The sequence below is a fragment of the Oryctolagus cuniculus genome, chromosome 11 (genome assembly GCF_051225735.1).
Source record: "Oryctolagus cuniculus isolate XC-2025 breed Fujian yellow rabbit chromosome 11, ASM5122573v1, whole genome shotgun sequence".
In the NCBI taxonomy this organism is placed as follows: domain Eukaryota; kingdom Metazoa; phylum Chordata; class Mammalia; order Lagomorpha; family Leporidae; genus Oryctolagus; species Oryctolagus cuniculus.
The window spans coordinates 64,564,481-64,572,696 of NC_142877.1; the positions used below are offsets into that span (position 1 = coordinate 64,564,481).

Consider the following 8,216-nt stretch of genomic DNA (forward strand, 5'->3'; position numbering starts at 1 on the left):
GCTTCTATTTATTGGGCTACAACTTCCCATTTCCTTTGTTGTTGTGTTTTTAGTCAGCAAATAGACTCTCTAACTATCAGGCATGGGGATCTATAATAATCAAAGGTGACTCTCATTTTAGAACTGTTTTCTAACAGGAAATTACAGATTACAGGCTTGGGTAAACCCTTGAGGTTTGTATGTTATTTATCTTTGGAAACATTATAGCTAGCCACACTACTAATATTTCAAACACCATACTTAAATATGGAAGAAAGAATCACTAATGCTGGCCTCCCACCGAATATACTCTTATTATCACATCCCAAAGACTTCAAATCTCAGTCTTCTCACTTAAAAGCAGGACACTCAGGTGCACATTTAATCTGGTGGTTAAGATACCCATGTTCCACTTGAGAGTGCCTGGGTTGGATTCCCAGCAATGGCTACTGTCTCCAGCTTCCTGCTACTGCAGATCCTGGGAAGCAGCAGTGATGGTTCAAGTAATTGTGTTCCTGACAACATGTGGGAGATCTGAGTCGAGTTCCCTGCTCCTTGATCCTAGCTTCAGCATGGCCCACTAATAACCCTGTAGACATTCCTTGAGTGAGTCAGCAGATAAAATTCTCTCTCAAAAGTAAATAGAGTGCCAGTGCTGTGGCACAGACGGTTAACACCCTGGCCTGAAGCGCCGGCATCCCATATGGGCGCCAGTTGGAGACCCGGCTGCTCTACTTCTGATCCAGCTCTCTGCTGTGGCCTGGGAAACCAGTGGAAGATGGCCCAAGTCCTTGGGCCCCTGCACCCATGTGGGAGACCTGGAAGAAGCTCCTGGCTCCTGGCTTCGGATTGGTGTAGTTCTGGCCATTGCGGCCAATTGGGTAGTGAATCATTGGATGGAAGACCTCTCTCTCTCTCTCTCTCTCTCTCTCTCTCTCTGCCTCTCCTCCCTCTGTGTAACTCTGACTTTCAAATAAATAAATAAATGTTTAAAAAAAAAAAGTAAATAGGCCGGCTCACTTGGCTAATCCTCCACCTGTGGTGCCGGCACACCGGGTTCTAGTCCCAGTTGGGGCGCCAGATTCTGTCCTGGTTGCCCCTCTTCCAGTCCAGCTCTCTGCTGTGGCCCGGGAGTGCAGTGGAGGATGGCCCAAGTGCTTGGGCCCTGCACCCGCATGGGAGACCAGGAGAAGCACTTGGCTCCTGGCTTCGGATTGGCGTGGTGCGCCGGCCGTAGTGGCCATTTGGGGTCCAACGGAAGGAAGATCTTTCATCTGTCTCTCTCTCACTGTCTAACTCTGCCTGTCAAAACAGAAAACAAAAAAAAGTAATAGAGTAAATAGTTATCTTTTTGAAGCAGCTTATCAAAGGGGCTTGAGTTATTCTTTGAAACATGTTTATACCCACTTCTACAAGTCCCCTAGCTAGTTGTTTTGAGATGTGTGAAAATAGAGTTTTTACCAATTTGAAGACAATCAGATGAAGATGATGAACAGCACTAATTAATTCAGAGCAGTAGGATCCTTCCTTGCTTGCCTTTTTTCTCTATCCAGTTTCAGAAAGAAGATAGAAGGAAAGCAAAAGGAATTCTAAAAACAGTGGCAGGGGCATGGTGGTGTGGCCTAGGGAGTAAAGCCACTGACTGCGATGGCAGCATCCCATAGGGGTGCTGGTTTGAGGTGTTTTTTTTTTTTTTTTTTTTCAGAGTGGACAATGAGAGAGAGAGACAGAGAGAAAGGTCTTCCTTTGCCATTGGGTCACCCTCCAATGGCCGCCGTGGTCGGCACACTGTGGCCGGCGCACTGCGCTGATCCGAAGGCAGGAGCCAGGTGCTTCTCCTGGTCTCCCATGGGGTGCAGGGCCCAAGCACTTGGGCCATCCTCCACTGCACTCCCTGGCCACAGCAGAGAGCTGGCCAGGAAGAGGGGCAACCAGGACAGAATCTGGCGCCCCGACCAGGACTAGAACCCGGTGTGCCGGTGCCGCAAGGCGGAGGATTAGCCTAGTGAGCCGCGGCGCTGGCAGTTTGAGGGTTTAAGTCCTTGATGATACACTTCCAATCCAGCTACCTGCTGATGTGCCTGGGAAAGCAGCATAAGATGGCACACGCTCTTGGGCCCCTGCACCCACACGGGAGACCAAGAAGAAACTCCTGGCCAAGCCCTAGCCATTGCAGCCATTTGGGGAGTGAACCAGCAGAGAGAAGATCTCTCTCTCCCTCTCACTCTCCCCCTCTTCCTCTCTCTCTGTCACTATGCCTTTCAAATAAATAAAAATAAATTTTCATTTTAAAACAGTGGCAGAAAATGAAATTAATAATATATCTCAAAGTTCAGACATAATGAAAATTATATTGACATATTTCATGGAGGTTTTGGAACTATGGAAAAAATATAGTCAAATTTTCCAAAAAATTAATGAATAAAAATTTTTAAATCAAGCAATTATCAGCTTCAATCAAGAAGAAATAAATGAACAAGCTAGGAAATAAAAACAGTTTAATGCAGTTATCAATATCTATATAGTCAAAAAATGTAGACACATAATAGAGATTAAATCAAAAGTTAAGATAAACTTCTATGGAAAAGGCCGGCGCCGCGGCTCACTAGGCTAATCCTCCTCCCTTGCGGCACTGGCACACCGGGTTCTAGTCCCGGTCGGGGCACCGGATTCTGTCCCGGTTGCCCTTCTTCCAGGCCAGCTCTCTGCTGTGGCCAGGGAGTGCAGTGGAGGATGGCCCAGGTGCTTGGGCCTTGCACCCCATGGGAGACCAGGAAAAGCACCTGGCTCCTGGCTTCGGATCAGCGCGGTGCGTCGGCCACAGCACGCCGGCAGCTGCGGCCATTGGAGGGTGAACCAACGGCAAAAGGATGTCTCTCTCTCTCTCTCACTGTCCACTCTGCCTGTCAAAAAATAAAATTATATGGAAAAGCAAAAGAAAGAAGTGAGAAACTGTAAATGAGCTTAAATTTTTATGAACCCAAATAAAAAATAACAGATGTCTATGATTAATAATCAAAAGATGGCATGCTGCGCATATTATTTTTAATGAAGATAAGTACCAGAATAAACTTTAAACAGTTGAAAACTGGTGTCTTCCAAGGTGAGGAATGAGGAAAGATAGAAAAGGGAACTACAATATTTACGGTATGGGGTTTTTAACTCTTTGAGTACTATACTTTGCCAAAAAGTGAATAAAGGACATAGACGTCAACATACACACTGCATAATTCAACATTTCTACTTCTAGATACTACATAACTAGAGAAACTCTCACATGCATTGCAAAGAGATATGTATAAGCATACATACTTTCAGTAAGGATACACTTCAGTACTGTTTGTAAGAGCAAAATATTGCTCAAGGATGGCCCAAGTGCTTGGGCCCTGCACCCCTTGGGAGACCAGGATAAGCACCTGGCTCTTGCCATCAGATCAGCGCGGTGCGCCGGCCACAGTGCGCCGGCCGCAGCGCGGCGGCCATTGGAGGGTGAACCAACGGCAAAGGAAGACCTTTCTCTCTGTCTCTCTCTCTCACTGTCCACTCTGCCTGTCAAAAATAAATAAATAAATAAATAAATAAAAAATAAAAATATTGTTCAAAATGGAAATGTCCATCAAAAGGAGGATAGATAAATAGATAATAAATGTTGGAATATTTAAATGACAAAACACCTTCCAGGAGGTAAAAGCAGTCCACTAGTACTACATATCTGTAAACATGGACATATCACAAAAATAGCATAGTGGAGAAAAAAGCAGTGACAAGATGATTTGTGCAGGATGAATCCATTTAAGTAACATTTAAAACACAAAGCAACACTCAATGCTTTGCATTTATTTTTATGTGTATAAAAGGATAAAGTTTGAGTGGAAGATAGAATGACATACATTAGATTTATGGGAAAAGGTGAAGGAAACGGGATTACACTGGGGACACAGACACTAAATCATCCTTCATATTTTATTCACTATATCCAAAAAGATAAAGCAAGCATAAGAAAATGTTAATTGTGTGTTTATTACTTTCCATAATTTTATGTATTTATAAAATGTTCAAATTTTAAAATTTCACTGCACAATATTTTGTATGGTTAATCTGTAACTACCCACATGTAAGACAGTATTTCGAAAAGTTACTGGAGGTGCCGACAGTGTGGCATAGAAGGTTAAGTCTCCGCCTGCAGTGTCAGCATCCCACATGGGCACCAGTTTGTGTCCCAGCTGCTCCACTTTCAATCCAGCTTCCTGCTAATTTCATCTGGGAAAGCAGTGAAAGATAGCCCAACTGCTTGGGTCCCTGCACCCTTGTGGGAGACCTAGAAGAAGCTCCTGGCTCCTGGCTCCAGCCTGGCTCAGCCCTGGTCATTGCAGCCATTTGGGGAATGAAACAGTATATGGAATATTCTCTCTGTCTCTGTCTCTGTCTCTGTCTCTCCTCCTCCTCTCTGTATCTCAGCCTTGCCTTTTCATTAAATAAATCAATCTTTTTTTTTAAAAAAAAAAAAAAGGTACTGGAAAATGCAATTAAAAGATAAGTTTATTTTGGTGCAATGTAGTTCCAGCAAATTTGACTTTAAGAGCTGCTTAGTAATATATTTATAAATTCATCTCATGTATCTCATAGGTTGGAATGAAGCCCTATAGCCGTTTCAGTTTATCAAATAAATGAAGTAATTTTTTAAAAACATTATGCAGTCGATTAAACCAAGCAACAATATGTACTCACGATTATTTGTAAAGGCTGCCATTTATGGACTGGTTTTCTTTTTTACTGTGTACTTAAATGCCAGGAACTTGAACCAGCAAAAATTAACTACACTGTGCAAATTCTGAAAGCAGAAGTGATGGCTCAGTAGCAATCTTCTATAACCATTCTAGCTATGATTTAACATTCAATGCACCTTGGCAGTGTTCTGCTTATTTTAGATGATGTCCCTGCTCAGTGGGTTTATATAGTAGCAAAGGCAAGACATTAAAGTCACTGACCTTTTATAATATCTACTTTTTATTCCTCTCCTAAGTGGTTCAACATTCCATTTTCTTTTAAAGATTGATTGATCAATTTTATCTGAAATGCAAAGGAACAGAGAGGGAGGTTAGGGGGTAAGAGAGCAATATCTTTCACCTGCTGGTTCATTCCCCAAATTGCCACAATAACCAGGGCTGGGACCAGGCCAAAGCCAGGAACCAAGAACTCCATCCAGGTCGCCCATGTAGGTGGCAGGGTCTGAAGAACTAAGGCCATCATCCACTGCTTTCCCAGGTGCACTAGCAGGGAGCTTGATCAGAAGCAGGGTAACTGAGACTCGAATGGGCACCCTGATATGGGATGCTGGCATTACAAACAGCAGTTTAATTCACTGTGCTGCAACACTGGCCTGTCAATGTCCATTTTTTTGTTATTATTGTTTCAATTAAAAATTTATTACATGCTCACCAAAAAAAAAACTAAGAAAAACAAAAACTAAGAAGATAAAAAATTATACTAGACACTATTAAAATTAAACAACTGTTTTTTGGATTTTTTTATCTTTTTACTTCCATTAATAAAGCTATAATTGGGTATCGGCATGCATAAAGACATAGATAGGTATATAATCATGTATAATAAAATATAATCATATTTATATACATAAATATTTTTATCTTTTCTATTCAAATAACAGTGCATTAATTTTTTTCATACTCTTCATGAAATAATCTTTATATTGTGACAATTTGTTGACTGGATAGTTAACAGTTCAATAAACCATGCACTGTGGCTTACTACTTGGTTTACTTCCATTTTGCCACAATAAATAATACTGTAATAAATACCTGAAGATGTTACACAAGCATAAATACCAAGTGGTAAAATTACCGAATTTTAAGGTATGAATACCTATAATTTTACTAACAAATTTTCCTCTAGCATTATTTTTCCTATTTATATTCCTATTTGCCGAATATTAAAATTTTCAGTTTCACATCCTAATACTTGATAATGTCAAACTTCTAAAAATTTTGCCAAGCCAATGGATTAGAAATGGTATTTCATCACACTTTTATTTGTATTTCTGTACTTAGTTTTGATATGTTTATTATCCCTCAGGTTTCCTCCTTCGTAAATTTATTCAACCTTTATTTTTCTACTGTGTTCCACATTTTAGATGGATTCTCAAAGAGCTGTAATCAAGCAAAAGACCATTTCAATTGTAAGTCTGAGTGTTTCCTTTATTTTGAATGTTTATATCCAATTAAGTTGCAACTTTATTATCTAGAGAAACTGTCACTCAAAATAAATGATAAATTCAAAACTTTCTTTCATTCTTCCTTAGTTCTTTTATTAGGTATACAGTATTTTTTTAATTTTAAAACTTATTCTGCCAAGAACACTTAAGATATTTTTTAACATTTTTAACAAATTTCAACACGTACAATAGCTTCTTATTGACTATAGGTACAGTATTGTTCAGCTGATCTCTAGAGCTTATTCATCCTGCTGGAACACTAGCTCTCCCTTCCTTTTAGTTTAATTCTTTAAATTGCTTTCCTTTAATTAATTTTTGGGGGGTTGGAATAGCATTGTTTGTGGTACCTATTACAGAGGGCTAGCAGAACAAAGTCTGTGAGTCTCAAAGCCGTTGTTTAGTCAATCTCAGGGTTGAAAGGCAAAAAACAGGGCATCTAAAGTTACAAGAAGTGCAGACTTATCTATGATCCTTGTACTTTTGGATCTACATTTCCACCAGAGTCTTCCTCATTGTAAATATTCTCTGCCACTTGTCACACTTGCATGATATTGTCTTCTGACACAGAACAGATCACCCAAAGCTTCCAAAATTCCAAGAGAAATCAAATGTCTTAGCAGTGTGAACACCATGAATAAACAACTCTAATGGCCCATCTTCTACATTTTTTTGGGATGCCTTCTCTCCACTTTTACTTAAATCCCAGACAATCAGTCAGTGATCAGTACCACTGAAAGCCAAAACAGTCTCAATTTGAGGTGACCACCATTATCTGATTGAAAGGAATGCTACCTAAGTTTCAAAGTTCTCATATCCTAGGAGGCAACACTCTTGTCAACTGATCCTGTGGCAAAAATGAGCTCACCATATGGATTGAAAGAGAGGCAGTTCCCTACAGCAGTGTGAACAACTGAACAGCTTGGTTTGGAAGCATTGCTTGAATGAGTGTCCCAAAGTTTCTGATCATCAGCAACCAACTCAAACAGAGATTCATGGATCAGATGCCAGGAAACATCTTCTATTACACTATATGCTCCGTAAAAATGGTCTTCAAACCCACTACTTCTCCTTTTGAAACAGCACTGATGCCTCATAGGCAGATGGTGTGGTCATTGGAAGTGCTCAGTCAGTACCCACTGAGATTTGAGTTCCAGGAAAACCCATAGAATTCCTACTGATGCCCAAGAAGACTTAAGTCTGGGCTGCACTATTCAGAAAGGTCTGCCTTAGAAGAATGCTTTGTATAATCAAACAAGAACGTCACTGGATGGAGTCTTTGTTGCAATGATGCAAGGGTTTGGGGACATATAAGGAGCCCTGATTACTTTTCCTTCATGGTTGATCTGGATTTCTATTTTAACTTTTTCACTAACTGAACCAAAACCTTCAAATTCTCCTTTCTCATGGTCGCAGTCTGATGCATCAAACTGAGCATCATCATTAGGGAGCTGCACACCAAATAGACAAGATGGTTCTGTTCATGTGACATATGTGTCTCCAGGACAAGCCGAAATCTCTTCTTTCTTGTCTGGTTGCATCTGGAAGCCACTGTGCAATTAGGCTGGGCCATTCCAGTGTGGGTCATCACCAAATCATAAAGAAAAGGGACTTTTTTGTGCATATTTTGTACCCTTCATTGATCACACATTCTTCCACCACTTTGTTAAAGGCAGCTTCCTTGTCTTCCACAGCTGGCAGGCAAGCTGCAGGGATCCTGGGTCTAGCATTGTGGGAGGGGCAGGGAGGCTGCAGTTTTAAAAAATTTTTAATTGTGGTAAAATATGCATAACAAAATTTACCACTTTAATGATTGCTAGGTATATAGCTTAGTAGTGTTAAGTACATCCCAGTGTTGGCAACCCAATCTCCAAAACTTCATCTTGCAAAACTGAAAATCTGTACCCATTAAGCAACACCCCACTCCTCCTTTCTCAAAGCCTCTGGCAATCACCATTCTACTTTCTGTCTCCATGAATTTGACTGCTTTACGTAAGTGGAATCATAC

General features: G+C 40.7%; 1 pseudogene; it reads right to left on the reverse strand.

The window, feature by feature from the left end:
• Positions 1–6,447: 6,447 nt before the first annotated feature.
• On the reverse strand, positions 6,448–7,811 carry LOC103348372 (histone-binding protein RBBP7 pseudogene; annotated as a pseudogene).
• Between the last annotated feature and the right edge of the window lie 405 nt (positions 7,812–8,216).